Source organism: Pituophis catenifer, unplaced genomic scaffold, assembly GCF_029215685.1.
Source record: "Pituophis catenifer annectens isolate HBS135680 unplaced genomic scaffold, rPitCat1.0.hap2 SCAF_3, whole genome shotgun sequence".
Lineage (NCBI taxonomy): Eukaryota > Metazoa > Chordata > Lepidosauria > Squamata > Colubridae > Pituophis > Pituophis catenifer.
This window is the reverse complement of record NW_027256883.1, coordinates 176,312,338-176,331,150: the sequence shown is the minus strand read 5'-3', so window position 1 is coordinate 176,331,150 and position 18,813 is coordinate 176,312,338.

Below are 18,813 nucleotides of genomic sequence, written 5' to 3'. Positions count from 1 at the left end.
GCAGCAGAAAGAACAAACTGATTCAAGCATTCCATCTGTCACTAAAAAGAAGCAAAAGAAAGACCAGCTTTTGACAAGGGGGCAGGGACCAGTGTGTGCAATATATTATGGTGACAAGTGACAGGCAGCAAAGATACGTCAAATTGTTATGTCATCGTGCTAAATAATTATGAAGACAACCCCCCCCCCAAAAAAAAACAATTTGGTTAGATATCTCAACAGAACAGAATGATCAATCCAGTGTTTCTCAGACTTGACAACTAAGATATGTGGACTTCACATGGCCAAGTTTGAGGAGCACAGAATCAATCCATCTCTGCTTTGTCTAAAGCAGCCTCGCTTCATCTGGCAATGCACTTCCAGAGATAGGCCAATGTTAAAACTTTCCACGTTCTGCTATCTTTACAGTACAACCTCTGCAAATGTTGCCTTTGAGCAAAGCAGACAGTAAGGAGGGCATATAAATAGAGATCAGGACAAGGCCCAGCACTGCAGGCACTGGAATACTGATTGCTATTCACTAAGCTCAGCACAATTTTAGCTGCTTGTTGTCTCATTAAAAAGGGTTTTGAAGCCCAGCAGCCATCCTGGCTGCCTGCTTACATTTGCACATATGCATGTTAATTAGCAGCAATGTGGAATTTACAGGCATTTATACAACATAAGCCTGACCCTTGTCTAAGGGAAACGTTCTATGAGTATGAATGTTACCATGCAAACCTAGTTTGGTCTTAAGTGGAAATCAAAGCATAGAGTTTTACCAGGCATTGGAAATATAAATAGATGGATACTTAAGCTTCATTGAAGCAGCCAGCCCATCTGACTTCAGCTACATATAAGACCTCTATGATCACAGATGATGTGATCTGCAGGCCATAGTCAGGGTTTTTCTAGGATTTGGGAGAGGAAGCTTTTTAAAAAATGAAAGTGGGGCTTCCATTAGAGTTCTTGTGTACTCACAATGGTAAGACCTTTTTTCATTGAATTTTGTCAATAGGGATCAGAGACTGGCCACAAAAAGAGCACTACAGGCTGCATTGCTGTATTATCCATTCCTCAGCGATTGGAAAACAATATTCTCATTCAAGGATAAGAGTCAAGTAAAAAATGATATCTATTTAATCCCCCTCCCCCTTTCATATATTTCTCTGTCCATCACCAATAACATATGAGCTATGTGGGAATGAACCCCTTGCATCAAATATATGGCTGCCAAACGAAGATGCCTGAACATTTGTTTTCATTTTTCCTCAGGACAAGGTCACCTGTTACTGTTTAGCTTTATTTTGTGGGGTTATGTTGATCAATTTCTCATTCTGCAAAGGAGAAACACATTAATGGTGGCACCAATTAATGGCTTTGTGGGACGGGGCTCAGTGGAGTGATTTTGTGATGGCATTCAGACAGATGTTCTTCGATGTAATTTCTGTCCACTTCAGAGCCCAAGTTGATGTTGTTGTCACTGTTGCTGTTTCTTCTCCTTTACTCTTTGCTTACTTTATTTAGACTGTTTCTCTCCCTTCCTACAAGTCTTCAGAGAGAGCTATGCCATTATATTTGCTGTTTAACTTGTTCTGCAGAAATAAGCTGTGGATGGATTTTCTCTGTGTGCACACAGAAATTCACAAATGCAAATATTCTCAAAGCTGTTCCTCTAATAGTAGAATATTGCTTCATCTCTATCAAATAATTCCCAAATCCCAAATAGGTAAGATATTTTGAAATAAATAGCCTCTCCTTCTATTCCCTGCAGATGTCTTTGGCTGCCCAATCCTATTTCCAAATAACTGTTTCTGACAGCTGTAATCTAAACCATCCTGCCCTGTTTTGCTGTGGGACTCAACTTCTGTCTGCAGGGGATCATCCAAGTAAATTGCAAAGTAGAGCAAAGCTAAACAATACAAATATCTGTCATCACTCAGTTGAGATATCCACCTTCGCCAAAATAGCACTCTGATCTATAGAAGCAGAAGTGAAATAAGCAGCAAAATAAGTCGACTAAATGCCCCAAGGCTACACAAGGTATATTTAATTCAATGTTTTATGACATATTGGGAAGAGAGACCAAATAACTATTAGTTTTTAATGTGGACATTGTTTTGTTACCATTCATCTTTTGTGTGAATTGTCATTTGAGAGTAGAAGGGCACCAAGCTGAAAAAATGCAGGTGGTAGCTATTGCAGTCAATAGCATCTCTGAATAACCACAGCAGGAGATCAACTCATCTGTTTTGTAATTCAGCCTTCCCCAACCCTGAGACCTCTGGAAATGCAAGATTTCAAGATCCATCATTTCTACTCAGCATTTGGCTTGAGAATTTTGGAAGTTAGAGGTTAGAATGCAGCACTGCAGGCTAATTCTGCTGACTGCCGGCTGCTAGCAGTTTGGCAGTTCAAGTCTCACTGGCTCAAGGTTGACTCAGCCTCTGAGGTCGGTAAAATGAGAGCCCAGATTGTTGGGGGGAAATATGCTGAGTCTGTAGAGACGGCTGTAAAGCACTATGAAGCGGTATATAAGTCTAAGTGCTATTGCTATATCTGGAAGGCAGTAAGCTGGAAAGATTGAACTGCAGATGGAGAACCTACTTTTGATTTCCGAGTGCAACTGTACAAATTTAAATTTGCCAAGTTTGAAAAACACTGAATTAAGCTGTATGTGATTTGCTTAGGTTTGTCTTAATATGATAGAAGCTCCAAGTCATTGTGGATAATAAATCAAAGTTATTTATATATTTATTAATATGATTAATCATTAATATTAATAATACCAACAAATCATTACAGCTAATAATGTCATGTGTGACCCCGGCGTCTATTAAACTTTTGTGGTGCTGAGTTCCAGCAGAATATTCTGGTCCATCTAATTTAACCTAAGATTGCAGGAATGATGAATGATACCAGGAGCTTATCTACTTATAACAGCACCATTCTCCTAGATAGAGAGATCTTTTTTCCTTTATTCATCCTTTCTTACCTTCAAGGACCATGAATCACCTTCCTTGCTAAGAATTTTTCCTCTTTAGTCACTTGAAGTGGGTGACAGCAAACTGCTAAAACAGCTATTAAATGCAGGGGAAATAGAGATCTACAGAATGTTCTGCCATTGACCAAAATAACATGATAACTATCTAGCTATCTACAGAAAGAGAACATAAAAAAGGAAAAATTGGGCATAATGGGCCCTTTGACTTACTGCTTTCAGAAAGGTTGAAAGGTTTGTAAGAGATTTGGAAATGGACTTGTTAAATACTTATTTCAGGGATTATCTAGATAATATTTTGGTAATTAGAAGTGGATGCTTCTTACTTTTTATGGATTGGTACGTGCCATTTTGCATACCTCTCGGCAGACTAAATACACCTGGGAAGAGCTGCCTACATTATTTCTGATGAATGTGGGAATCGGTGACCCACTCTACCCAGTAGGAAAGAACTATATGAAATACTAGAAATGGGTGGATGCTGGGCTGCTCAGCTCCAAGAGAGAAAATATTAATCATATGGGAAAGTCAAGCTAATATATGGGCAAAATATTCCTCCACTCTCAAATAGATACACTTCCTGTCTATTTTCCTAAGCAAAATGGATAAGCCAGTTTTTGGTGATATCCACACATTCTTCAGAGAAAATCTGGAGTCTATTGGCCTTTTTTCAGACTAATACACCTTATTAAAAGACTTACACTCTGAAAAAGCTTGGTAAAAGACATGCCTTTTAATAAAACAGGTTACATTTGAAAACCCACTAAGACTGCTCCTAATTTTGGCTATTTTGACACCCCTCCTACAATGTTTCCCCAAAAAAGCATTTCAAGGCAGCTTTATCACTGAGTCTTTTAATACACACCCTATTAATGCCCCTGTCAAGCACTTCAAACGTTTTTAGCCAATAATTGGTTCTATTTGCATCCCAAGTTTTGTAATGACATGATTTTGTTTGCTTAAAATAAGGATAGTAACAATCCCACTATGTTAATTGTTGATTAGAACCTTACCAAAAAATCTGCTTATTTCCATGTTAAAACTTGTAACAGCTTGCCTTTAATGTAAAAACCAAACCCACAATTTATTGGGTCTGGTCGGCAGTTCAGCAGTTCGAATCCCTAGTGCCGTATAACGGGATGAGCTCCCGTTACTTGTCCCAGCTTCTGCCAACCTAGCAGTTCAAATGCATATAAAAAAATGCAAGTAGAAAAATAGGGACCACCTTTGGTGGGAAGGTAACAGTGTTCCGTGCACCTTTGGCATTTGGTCATGCCGGCCACATGACCACGGAGACGTCTTTGGACAGTGCTGGTTCTTCGGCTTTGAAACAGAGATGAACACCGCCCCTTACAGTTGGGAACGACTAGCACATATGACTAGACTAGACTTGGTCTGTTGTGTGGATGTTTTTGTGGTTTAGGGGTGGAGAATTTTGGTGGGTGGGAGCGTGTTTGGGGATTGTTATGTGTAATGGACCTGGTCTTTGGGTGTTAAGTGAATTTCGTTGTATGGGTATACTGTGTATACACATACAATGACAATAAAGTTATTTATTTATTTATTTATTTATTTATTTATTTATTTATTTATTTATTTATGTGCGAGGGGAACCTTTACCTTTACCTTTTTTAACTAGAGTCAAGTGGGACATAATATGGGAGAAGTGTGTAAAAAGTAAGGTGTAGATGGAAGCAATAATTTTAAAAGAAAACAGCTAAGTCTTCTTTATGTGCGAAATTACCCTATATTAGACTCTCTCCTCCATAATCTGCATTTAAGCAAGGGAGGAAAAATCAAATATCGAAAAAACAGTGACAGCCACACTTCTGGCCACTAGGTGGTGGCATATAGCAAGACTGGAATTAAAAGCCGGGGGTGGGGGGGGGGGGATGTTAATTGTAGCGTCTCTTGTACTGGCTGTATTTTACACAACATGCTAGTCTAGGCTAAAAGCAATTGGGTAATTTCTTACACAGTTTGTCATTGGAACCCAACCATTTCTTATGTAGCTACACTTAGATTATGTGAGCCAGGCTGTCACATTAAGCTATAATGTGCTTGATTTGGATGTAGTATGTTATGAATACAGAAACTGTATTGTACTTATTTGAATATAAGGCTTATTGCATTGTGTGCATTCAGCTACTAGGTAGATGAGGCATTTGTTTTAAAGTTGCTGGTTTTTTCTGATAATTTTACAAGAGGGTCAGATATCATCATCCTCCATTTGTAAATTACCTGTGATTTGCTCCATTTTCCTTTCCAGGAGAAATATATATTAAGGGTGGAATGGCTGCCTGTGGTAATCATGGGAGTCTTCATGGGGAAGCACCCTCTGTTTTAGAGGAAATTGGTAAAATGACAGCAACAAGATTGCTAACTTTTGAACTTTTACTTCAACAGTTTAAGTGCAAGGAAATAGGATAGCTTTCATTTCTACACCCAGTTAAATTAGTAACAAAAGAAACAGGCAGAGACTTTTAGCAAGGGGATTTTAAGTATTTAAGGAAACTATTTTAAGTGTGTAGAAAGTTAACACTCACCCCTCTCCTAGAAGAGTGAAATACTTTGAGAAATATTTAAATGGGAAGAATATTTCCCCTAAAAGAGAAATAGAAATCTTAAAGGAAACAGAAACTCAGAGCCACAGTTCCCTGCCCCCAACCAAATATTAAACTGAAGTCAGCTTTAGAAATGCAGATTTGGTAATCCATCCAAGACAGGATATTTTGAACAAAGGCAGAATTAGGTAGAATGGTAGGATCAGCCCTCACTCAAGATCCAAACCAGGAAAGTCATTAAGACACAATAGGAATGGCCCAACACCCTTTCAGAATACAAGACTCTTCATTGCATCACCCAGCAGACTTCAAACTTGATTCAGACAAACTGACCCCACATGGGAGTCTGACTACAGCAACCAATAGAATACATGCCCTTGCCACAGGAACAGGAAGCTCAAGGGCACGGCCCAAGAGACGGTATAAATAACCCCCTCTCTCCACTCCATGTGGTCAACTACTCAGAGTCACACGTGCTTGGTGGTTCTGCTTCACCATAAAACCATCTTTCCAATCAGCCTCCATGTTTCCAGTGTCTTTCTCTCCGCTTGGAACTGAACCAGATGGGTATTAATTCCAAAAAGTGGTTGAAGAAACTTCACGCCAGGGCTCTTTAAAAAGAATGCTTCGAATGGTGTAAAAATCTAATTAACAGTGATTGTATCCATGTCTTGCATCTGACTATTGGAAGACCATCTCTAATAATGTTTTCCAGTGTGTCTCCATGACGTTGTCTCCATCATGTAGGAAGTTAGCACCCACCCCTTTCCTGGAAGAGTGAAATATTTTAGGAAATATGAAAAAGGCAGAATATTATATTTCCCTGGATGAGAAATATGAGAAGCATATTTTACAGACAAAGCAGCTCCCACCTTCCTGCCCCCCACCCTTTGTCAATGGGCCATTAAGGCCTGGGCCAGTCTATTCTACATAACAAAGATCTGCCTCCTTCAGGCAGAGCCATAGTAGGAATTGCCAAAGATAGGATTAGCCCTCTACACAATAGCAGCAGAAACTCACCACATGTGACCTGGGAAGCACATGTAACCATCAGCCAGCAAGGCCCCCATCCCCTGGGAGTCTGACAACCAATCAGGATACTCTTTCGGGGCCCCAAGAAATGCAGAGCCAGAGAAAGCATAAAAACCCGAGGATTTTCTGTATCTGCCCTTTTTCTGTTCAGGAACTCAAGCCATGTGATTCTGTCCACCATTAAACCATCTTTCCAAGCAGCCTCCATGTTTCCAGTGTCTGTTTCCCCACTTGGAGCAGAACCCAGAAGGATGTTTCTTCCAACAATCATAACCTCAGTCCCATACCAAGAGTGTCTCAGCTGTTAAGTTGTCCCTAGTTGTTGGGATGTTAAAGTCATTATTTCCTCCTGAAACTTGAAGTGATTTATGAAAATTACCTGCTTGAGTGATTTATAAAAATTAAAAAGGCAAGATTTTTTTAAAAAATAAAAAAAATGTAATACTTGGCTAAGTATTCTGTCTGTGGCACAGCAGGTGATCCATAGAAGGTGGCATGTATTAGCCATTTCAGACTGGAGTAGAGTCCTCCTCTTTAGCTCTCAGGCACTCTATTATGCCACCATTTTTGCTGGGCAGATGGCTACCTTGTACAGGAACTTTCTATCACCCACTAAACGGCTGCTTGTGGAATTGGAGGGGACCATGCCAGTTTTCAGCATGGGTTTAGAGGTTCACCTGTACCCTTTCCTGCCTTAAAATGTTCTGTAAAAGAAGAGAGGGGAGGTTGACCACCTGTCAGAACACGCCACTTTTCCAATCCTGTTAACACATCAGTCTCCTGACTGGTAGATCATTTCCTGCCAGCTGGTGATATTCAGATAGTAAGAAGGGAACAAGCCAAGAGGTTTTCAGCAAATGTTTTGCTGAACATGTGCAGTATATGTATAATCAGGATGCCATCGATCAGCTGCAAGCCCCAACAGAGACAATAGAGGCAGCACAAGGTTCTGCAATGGGGACAGCTTATTTTATGTTGGCATGGATTTCCTGTCAATTCAAAGTGGATGGCACTTTAACTCAGTAGTACAGAAATGGGGCAGAGTTACCTGTCAAAGAGTAAATGCCACATTCAAATCTTGCCCCATTGTGTCATCTTATATAACTCCCACTCAGCCACAGAAGTTATATGCTCAATACATCCTCAACCCTTACACCAGGGGTGTCAAACTCAAGGCCTGTGGGCTGGATCTGCCCTATGGGGCACTTAGATCTGGCCCACGGGGCCGGTCTGGGAATAGCAAAAGGACCAGCCTGTGGTGCCTCTGCTAGCAAAAATTGGGCATGGGTAGGGTGCCCCCCCCACAATAATTTTTGGCCTCTGGAGTGGTCCTGGAGGCCTTCCAGGCCCAAAATGGGGCCTCCTGGGTGGCCCAGGAGGTCTTCTGCAGGAGGTCGTCCTTGACTCAGAAGGTTATAAAAAAAGGAAAAGTAAAACATTTTATCTTTCAGAATTGCAGGATTCTGCTACTAGCCTATGTCAATAATTTATAGTTCTAGTCTTCCTGTGGAGTCAGTTTCTTGATCTGGTCTCTCTCTCGCTCATAACGTGATCAAGTAGATCAAGTAAGTATTAAAAAACCAAAATCACAGAAATATACGCCTCCCTATTTTCATAAGTTTATAAAACCATGTCTTTGTGGCTTGAGGTGCGGTTCTGTCTCACCCACCATGGCCACACCCACACCAGCATCACCCCTGGCCCTCCAAGATCAAACCCAATCCTGATGTGGCCCTCAATGAGATTGAGTTTGACACCCCTGCCTTACACAATACCAATAGCAAAGCAGCCATAATGTGCAGCAAAGTCTCCTCAAACCAGCTTCTGTGCCATTCTGACCCGACCTCTACCTTCCTGTGTTTCAGAGATATTCCGGCAAGAGAAAAATGCATTTAGGTTTATCACCTACACCACTGTCTTTCTGGACGTGCAGGGCTGTTGATGGGCAGGTCTATCCCCACCGAACAAGCGTTATGCAGCTGTCCCACTTTATCTGAAAATGATTCAGAATAATTTCATCCTTTGAAAACGACGCAGAAGAAATGTTTCTAACCTTTTGCAAGCACAGCACCACTCTGCTATTCATCACAGCAGTCTCTTTTCCAAGCTTCCACCTAAGCCTGAAAGAAGATACAGCTTTTTTTAAGAATCACACTAACTTTAATGGTTTGACTCCCTAAAGCAGCTGCAGCAATGAACAGCACTGAAGAAAAATAGTGCCATCAGTACTTAGAAATAATTGCTATGGAATTATTAGCCCTTGGGCAGTAGTGAAAAAGTTATTTTTCCCATCAAGAAGCAGATCATAGAATGCATGAAGATATTCTGGGCCTCTAAATGTATACCAAGCAGACATTTTGGTACTGCAATAAAACATTTATTTAAAACAGCTATAAGACGAAAAACTATACCAATAAAATCCAGCCTTGACTCTTCACCACAAACCATACCTTTAAATATGCTAATACAGCAGATATCTCTGCTGCACTCAGCATTGTCATGGAAACCAAAAGTTTCCCACAAGTCTCAGATACAAAGTTGTTGAAAAAAAATAATGTTTTGACAAATGAGTAGAAGAGAATGTTGATCACTAGGAATTCTACTTTGCTAAAGCACAAATCAACTCTTGATGTTTTTAAAATGAAGTTTGGGGGAAAACAAATTTTAGCCAAACAGACCCTTTTCTATATGTAAAGCCGCGATTTGCTTATCCATGGTATAATAGATAAATCACCCTGTTTGGTTCATACACCACATCAACACATCAACGAATAATACATTAAAAGTTTAACATTGTATGAAATCATCTTGCATTTCCTTGAAGATTAACTCAGATTTCTTTGTGAATCTTGTATTCAAAAAGATACAGGGAGATAGTCCATTAGCTGTTACAAAAGACTCAGTTTGGGTATGAATCAAAGGTACAATTCTTGATATAAGAGTTTAGAATAGAATAGAATAGAATAGAATAGAATAGAATAGAATAGAATAGAATAGAATAGAATAGAATAGAATAGAATAACAGAGTTGGAAGGGACCTTGGAGGTTTTCTAGTCCAACCCCCTGCTTAGGCAGGAAACCCTACACCACTTTAGACAAATGGTTATCCAACATCTTCTTAAAAACTTCCAGTGTTGGAGCATTCACAACTTCTGGAGGCAAGTTGTTCCACTGATTAATTGTTCTGTCAGGAAATTTCTTCTTAGTTCTAAGTTGCTTCTCTCTTTGATTAGTTTCCACCCATCGCTTCTTCTCTTACCCTCAGGTGCTTTCAAGAATAGCTGATTGTTACATGAACTGGGCATGGCTAGTCTAATAAAGAGATGGACCAGGGGAGACATGATAGCAGTGTTCCAATATTTGAGGGGCTATTTGAGAGGGGGGGGGTCAAACTGTTTTCCAAAGCACCTGAAGGCCAGACAAGGAATAATGGATGGAAACTGACCAAGGAGAGATTCAACCTAGAAATGAGGAGGAACTTTCTGACAGTGAGAACAATCAACCAATGGAACAGCTTGCCTTCAGAAGTTGTGGGAGCTTCATCACTTGAGACTTTCAAGAAAAGATTGTCAGAAATAGTGTAGGGTCTCCTGTTTGAGCGGGGTTGGACTAGATGACATATAAGGTCCCTTCCAACTCTGTAAATCTGTAATTATCTTTGTGGCAGCCCTTGAGATATTGGAACACTGTTATCATGTCAGTTATTATGCCTTTATAAAATGTGGACAACATGAGTTTAATTGAAAATCCACCTGTGCAGAAGATTACACTTAACCATATGTTGGTTTACATTGGATGAAAACAATTGTTAAGTGCACAATTTGTCTATCAGAGCTACCAGATCTGGACTGCAAATATCTGGACAAGTTGTCAAAATAATTGCTATAGAATTATTACTCCTTTTGGCAGTAATTAAAAGGTGATTTTTCCCATCAGAAAGTATATCATAGAGTGCACATATTGAGGATGAAGATAGTTTGGATCTGTAAAATGTAGGTATATCAAGCAGGTATTGGGCGTTGCAATGAAACGTTTATTTGAAAGAGATATTGGATGAAAAACTGTAACAATAAAATCTACCCATTTTTTTTTTCAGTTGCACTAAAACCCTGAGCTGTGAAAGCTAGTTATTTTCTGTGTGTCTCTGATGCTATCTAGTAGTTTTCTTGATTTTTGCAGTCTAAATCTGGTAGCTTGACTTTCTATGTAATTATTTCTATGCAGAGTTGCTTGTATTGCAGAATTGCATATTATCCCCAATCTTTGGTGTTTCGAAGCATTCTTCTAAGAGTTTCTGTTGACCTTAAAAATATTACACTAAATGGCAATATCAATTGTATTTAACGAAATTAAATTTAGTGTTCATTCTGGCCTCGCACATTTTTTTGGCACATCTCAAAGGTCACGAGCAAGAAATCTATAGTTGTTTCCAAGCTGCAGGGCGCCATTGCATTGTGCAAGCTGTAATACTTAATTGTGTCAAAGCAGGTCTCTTGAAAGCCACTATTTTTTTCTATCTGTGTCATATAATGAGCTTCAGTTTATTTCATTTGTTTTAAAATTTTCTGAATAAAAGTTTAGTGGAAACTGACAATGATATAATTGAAAAATGCAAAGATTTAAGAAGGAACTTGCTTTGAGAAAGCTGAACCTTTAATGGGAAACCTCAGCAGTGAAAGAAAACCAAAAAAGGAAGTTCCAGCAGTTAGTTACAGTACTACTGAATGGCAGATCAAATCCTCTTTGCATATTAAATTCTGCAGCATTTCTGGTCTTTCTCTCTTCTTTTTTAAGAGAGAAAAGCCCAAATGCTACAGCCCCATAATAATTTTGGTTGACCTTTTCTGCATCTTTTTGACCTCAGGTGTGTTGTGGTCCGCTGGCAGCCTGTGGAGCTGGCAGCGGAGTCAGACAGTGAGGAGTCTGGGGAAGGCTTGGACAAGGGTTCTGCGTCAGAGGCAGAGATGGGACCAGGACCATCTGAGAGTTATGTGCTGACTCCGAAGCCTCCAGAGTCTGACGTCAGCGAGGCAGAGGAACAGGGGGAGCCTGTTCCCAGTGCGCGCATGCACAGAGCTACCAGAAAGCAAGAACAGTTAAGACAAAAGGGGCAACTCAGGAGTAAGGCTTGGAGATGATTGACTCCTCCCATAAGACATAATGGTGAAGCAAAGGGACATGAGCCTTTGCAGGAAGCAACTTTGTTCGTTCTAGTCAGTTTAAATTCTGAAGTTCCGTTTTGACTCTGTGCTCCATGTGGCCTTGCAAAGCTAATTGCCAATTAGGTCTTTGGCAGTGTGTCAACGGAGATAAAGGTAGGTACTTATCAGCCTTATCCCGAAGGACTGTGGCAGAGTTCTGTTGGACTCTTTACAAACTATTTGTGACTCATTACGGGCTGCGAATGAACATAATTCATAGCTGTTGAAATAAAAAGAGGGTTTTGGGGACTAATCGTGTGCTTTTTACTGTCTCAGGAAGCCTAGGTCAGAACAAGGTGTACAAAACCTTTCAAGAATGCTCTCACTATGGTATTACTATATAGACAATTTTATTTTTAGTATCTTGCCTAAAGATTCCAAGCATGGAATCCATCTGGCTGCAAAACATACCACCAGCCTTCTCCTATTACCCTGACTAACCATCTTCCTTTGGACATTTTGCAGATTTTCAAGCCAAGAAAGGTGTCGGTTCAGCTCATTCCGTTCTGGGAAAGTACAGCAAGGACGTACACAGTGCAAAATGCTGAAGGGTCAGAGCTTCCTGGGAAACAAAATGTATATCATCTTCCTTGTCTGCATTGCCAATGAACTGTCTAATATGATCTATACAACCTTTGTATTCTGGATTGATTGAACAATACATTGCCAGAGTGACTAAAGGGCAATAACTCAGATTGGTCGGCAAGGTTGAGAAAGAAAATGACATTCTTGTTATTATATTTTCTCTCCATTCCTTATTGGGATAAAATATTGTTTTATTGTGATCAAAATGAAGATATCATTATAAATGAGTACTTTTATTTATTTACTACAATAGTTTTGAACTGACCTTATTCATTTATTATATCTTTGAACTGACTTTCAGAATAAACATCCTTCCCAAGTGGCTTAGGCACAAAATAAATAATTGCATACATTTTTTGGAAAAAGTTTTTAGGTTCCATCCTCTAGGAATCTGGTGTAACAGCTCTGAGTAGGAGGGGAGGGTCCATCTGATTAGGCTTCATGTATGGTCTACCTTGGCCTGACTGTCTCCCTTTCTCAAGAGCGTTTGCAGGGCATGTCAGAAATGTCAAGAGAGTGGCCAAGATGGTGTGATCAAAGTTCCCCATATGTTTTATGTGCAGTGACTTTTGGACTAAACCCAGTAGTCACCCCTGCCCCCTCCTGAGATTCGTACTTTAGGCCAGGTGGCCAATAATCTGCTCTGGAGGAGGTCAGAAGTGAGAAAGGAAAGATTCCACTTGAGATGGCTTCTGTAATTCCTTCCTTCCTTCCTTCCCTTCCCTTCCCTTCTGTCACATTACCCACCCACCCACCCACAATGACAGAATATTGCTTCAGATAGCAGATAGAGGGAGATAGCAGCAGGACAATGGAGGGAAAGCAGGAAAATGAGCCATGAAAACAAGAACGGTTCTGACTATGCATGGATTCTGATGCTGAAATGTTGCAGATAGGGCTGTTGGTTTTTCACGCAAGTCTTTATTTGGGGGGGGGCTCTCGCATGCCATACATCTTCCCCTCCTCCCTTTTAGACATCTGATTGGTTGAAGAAAAAATAGTTGCTATTATTCTAAGGTTTTGTACATAGTCTAGGACAGCGTTTTTCATTATTTTCAGCTTGAAGATGTGTGGACTTCAACTCCCAGAATCCATGCTGGCTGAATTTAAAGTTGCCAAGGTTGAAAACCGCTGGAGTAGGAGGTGCAATGTTTTATCCCTTATTTTTGGCAGAAACTGTACTTTGAAGTGTTCCAAGGAAACATGCAGGAAATAAGGAAGTATATATACAAACATGGGTGGATAGGTGCAGATATTTCTGTGTGTGTTCTATAGAGTTAAGAGGGGGTTTTCCTTTCTCCCCTCCCTCATCATTCTACATTCATACATTTTCACATTCTGTCTCCCATCCTCACTCTAACTATTAGAAAGATTCATGTGATGGGTACCTTTCTCTATCTTCTCTCTCAGAGCTGGGTCTGTGCTAAGACCTGACATCAGGACGAAATGCACACACCGGCTTGGCTTTTTGAAAGTTGCAGTAGGAACAGCCTGATCTCTTGTATTAAGCCTCCTTAATTGCCCAGGATAGAATTTTCCAAAATTGGTAGGAATTCTCATGTCAGTTAACTGAATTGCTAAGGAAATCCTCATGTTAGCTAACTGACAAGCTAAGGAAATTAAAGGGATTTGCCATTGCTGCTCTTACCATCTGGCCAAGGACCCTTCTTTCTCCCAAGGCCCAAATGTCCTGTGAGGAAGATCAGCAGAACCAACTGTTTGGGGACTGGGCCATCTGGCCTCACTAGAGTAGTTCCTTTTCTGTGCAGTTGGACATTCCTGAATAGCCTTTTCCTCTTTCCAGCTTTTGAGTCTGAAGACAGAGATTGTTCCGTTATAAAGCATTCTGACAGACTTCCTGGCCAAAGAAAAACTCAACATTATTGTATGTAAACATGTTATTCCATGTGCTCTGACAATAATACTTACATTTTCTCTCTTCCTCCTTCTAAGGATCACATTTTATCCTTACAGTATTCTATTATAGAATTGTTCTGTTGTATTATCACTATTGCTATCTTTTCTTTTGTAAAATGGTATGCCCGGACAATACACTGTATTCAAAATACTTACTGTATATATAATTTTTTTTTTTAAAGTGACTTAAAAAGGAAGTTTTCTATTGAATAAATGTTAAGTATTTTTTTTTAGATCAAAGTATTTATTGAACAATGACGGTTTCAATTTTGAGCTGATTTATTAGTATTAAAATCTCTATTGCGTAATTGTTTTATATATGCACATATAAAGTGTATGGGGGTGTTGATAAAGAAAAAATAAGCAAAAATAATTTAACAAAAAATTACAATTGCCTCTTTTAATGTAGTGCATTCCAAATACGAACAATTTCCATAATTTTCCAGCAGTCAGTAAGCCTATTAGCCTGATTATCAATTCTGTGAGTTGCTGTGGAGGAAGCGTCAGGAAGCCACAAGAAGGTAAGTCCTAAACAACCCAAGAAGATTGAGTTTATTTATTGGCCATCAAATTAATAATCTCCATTATAAGCCCATCCTCCTCCTGTTTTCATGGAGCAGGGCCGTCTGCAGCGCATGGTTGAAGAAGTCAAAAGAAGGTTCTATAATGATGTAGTCAAGCCTTTGCACCGTTGTGGCCAGCACTTCAAGTATTTTAACTATACTCTGCAGTTGCCCTTGACATGGAATTATTTGTATGGATAAAACCCTACAATTAAAAAAGTTCGATTTGCATACTGCTTCATTCCCACCCCTTCTTAGGCTTCTCTGCTCTTTCATGCAGCAAGAAGTTCCCACTGCGTGGGGTGTCCCTCAGGCAGGCAGTGGCCTTTGCTTGGCATCCGTGCTCCTTTTGAACTGGGAATCTCTTTGTGCCCCTGAGCAAAAACTCGTTTGGCTCGTTTCTCAAGCCCAGCTGCCTTCATCTGTGAAACCCTTATGGCCTTACTCTTTCAGATCCCATCTCTGTGGCTATGAATCATTCCCTCCATCTGATGTTCAGGCTCTAAGTACTGCTCTTGCTTACTCCAGCTAAAATGTACCACACACAGAGAAGATAGAAAGATGTCAGCAGATCTGGAAGAAGTTCATGGTTGCAAAACTACGAGGGGGAAAAAAAGGCAGGGAAGGACTCCTTGGCACCAGAAACTGGTAACACGTGGAAGAGGCAGCAACAAAATGAAATAGCTAGAATCTTGACCGTCAGTATTTCACCCAGCAACTTTCTTTGTAGGTCCTTTCTATGCATGTTATACTTAATTCTTTCTCCTTTATCTCCTTGATACGTCTGCTCTAAAAAAAAACCCACAACCCACAGGAATTGCATCTTACTTGGACTCTTTTCTTTATTCAGTTGAGTGCTCTGTGTCAATGAGTCAATTGAGTGGGAAGATACCTTAGAGATCATCTAGTCAACCTTCTGTGCAGTGCAGAATCCACTAAAGTGTTTCTGACTGATTATCCAGCCTCTTGTCTTTTCCACTTGTTAAGATGAAATATTATTCGGCCATCCTTGAGTTAGCACAAAACCAGACCGGCATAATTCTTCTCCCCATTAAGAATCTTTTTCCTCTCTCTCTCTCTGATTCTGTTGTGAACTTAGTCCTCCTAATTTGTGGCTATGAAGGTAATTCTGTGCAAGATGATGGGTTGTCTGTACTGTCTTTGCTGCAACTTCTTTCGGCATGACACCAGCCAGCAGGAAAAACATTCATGGCAAAAATGGGAGGGAGCCAACTTCAGAACTTCTCTGTACTTCCCTAAGTGGCTTCTTGCCCTTCTTACCCACCCCATCATCTAAGTTAAAAAACAGAAAAATCTCAATTTAGCAAGCATCCACTTAATGACTTCTTGTTTTGTTGAGGATTTAATAGATTTCAAAGGCAACGGAACAACTTTATACTCACTCCTCAACTGCAAAATGACAAATTCATTGTTTCCAAAGTCTGTCTGGATAAATGATGTTATTTGCATGAATTTGTGACCTTTCCATAATGCAGTAAGTACAGTTGATATAAACAGCAATTTACATTATGCAAATGATGCAAACCGATGAAGTAAAAACTTCAATTATGACACTGCATAAATTATATATAAAATATGGAAATTACATACATTTAAATTTAACCAACATTTGAATTTGACAATTCAACATTTGAATCAAGGTTTTTTCCCCCTGCCATTTGAAATAAAGAAGCATCTGGAAAGATACCAAGACAGAAAATGGTCCCAGAGGGAGAAGAGACAGATGCTGCCATGATTATGCAATTAGCTAGGCCCTGAAGTGAAACTGAATAGATACTTGACCTGGAAGAGAAAGGAAATGATTGGAACTAAGAAATAGAAACTAAGCCTATTTCAACATCCCTTGCTGTTTTCCAGACAATAACAAGAAGGAAAAGTAGGGTTTCTGCATCTCAAGATAGAGAGACACTTAAAGTAGATTAGCCCGAATATATTCCTACTGTTTCCTCAGGTGAAATCGGGGAAATCTAATCTCCCTTTTTCTATTATGCTGGAAGACTAGAGAAGCTGAGATTGAAAAAAGAGAGGTAACAGGCACAAAGACACTTGGGAAAGTAATCGTTTATTGGCAGGAACAAGGCTGCAGTTAAGCCTGGTTTGTGACCAGAGAATAAGGAAAATACTTACACCTCCCAGCACCCCCATTACACACCTTGGATCACACAAAGTACTTATCCTCTGACTTTGTCTCTTGCATAAAGGTGGCAAAACACAGCAGATTATACACACTGTGAAGCTACTGTTGGGTCATATTGGGATAAGAGGAGAAATAATGCATCTTTATCAGTACAGAAGTTTAAACGTCTCTCACTCTTGGGCTAGGGATAAAATCAAGGGCCAAAAGGGGGAATGGTTCTGTTAAGGTTACAAGCTAGCAGGCAGGACTCCATTGACACTTTGGACTGTTGAGCACTTGTTTGGGTAAATAGTGTTGAACAAGATTTCCTGCTGAAGAAGCCTCTATAAAAATTGGTTGAGATCACTTAAACATACCTCTGAGCCTAATCCTTAAGTTTCCCAAGGATTCCTTCCTGATGCATGCATCCTGATGCATGCAAGAAACATTGGTGATTATCCTTGGTCTCAGAGAGACAACCCAGCTAACAAAGAAAAAGCCCATCTCCCAGCAAAGAACCATTCACATAAAAGCCAAAATTCAGATCCCTCAAGTAACAGTAACAGAGTTGGAAGGGACCTTGGAGGTCATCTAGTCCAACCCCCTGCTCACGCAGGAGACCTATACTAGGGATTCGAACTGCCAAACTGCCGACCTTTCTGATCAACAAGCTCAGTGTCTTAGCCACTGAGCCACCTAGTCAAGATATCCTTGACCTACAACCATTTGTTTAGTAACCAAAGTCACAATGGCACTGAGAAAAATGACTTATGCCTGTTTTTCATAGTTGCAACCTTCGCAGCATCCACATGCTCATATGATTAAAATTCAGATCTTGACAACTGGCCCATATTTATGACAATTACATGACCTGGGCTCATGTGATCATCTTTTGTGACTTTCTTACAAGCAAAGTCAATGGGGAAGCCAGATTCACTTTATAACCATGTTATGAATTTAACAACTGCAGTGTTCCACTTAACAACTATGGCAAGAAAGATTATAAAATGGGGCTAAATTTGCTTAACAATTGTCTTGTTTAGCAACAAAAATTTGGGGATCAATTGTAATTGTAAGTCGAGAACTACCTGTAGAAACCAAATATAAGACTATAGTGGAGTAATGTATTTAGGTCTGGAGCAGGCAATATGGTTGTTAAGAGCACTTGGTCGGCTGCCAAGCTTCCTGTCCACATTGATTTTGTTTGAATATAAAAATCATTGATATGGCAGGCTGCGAAATAAATACTAGCATCAGGCATCATTTTTATGGGCAAAAGTGCCTATGAATTGAAGATCTATCAGGGGAGTTGAGATGTACATGGAATTCTGGCTATGAAATACTAAAACATTTGAGAAATGGGAACATTTGTTTGAGGATCTGGCTTGAGATCTAAACACAGTACATGACAACGTCCATAAAACACGCTAAACTGAAAAGCTGGGTCCACATGGCCTGCATTCTTAACGTACATACATCTTCCCAGGATCATGCAGCTCTTTAGGCAAATTGTTTACCTACTCTTTCTTTCACCACAGGATACAATAGGTCTCTGAAAAGAGCACACAATAAATCTGGGGCATGTCCCAATTTTCTGAAATCCAGAATGCCACTTGTCTGGAGATTGAACATATCAATAAGCCTTGATTAAATATTGCTCTTAATTGGTCCCTAGCCTGTTTTGTAACTTAAGATTTGTATATGAAGACCAGATTTACAAAGTAAAAGCCTGAAGTCAGGTGATGGTAGTAAGTAGTGGTGGGGAATAGCCCCAAGTACATGATTAAGCTCTCCCCCACCACCCCTATAAGCTTTTTAACTGTTTTTTTCTTAC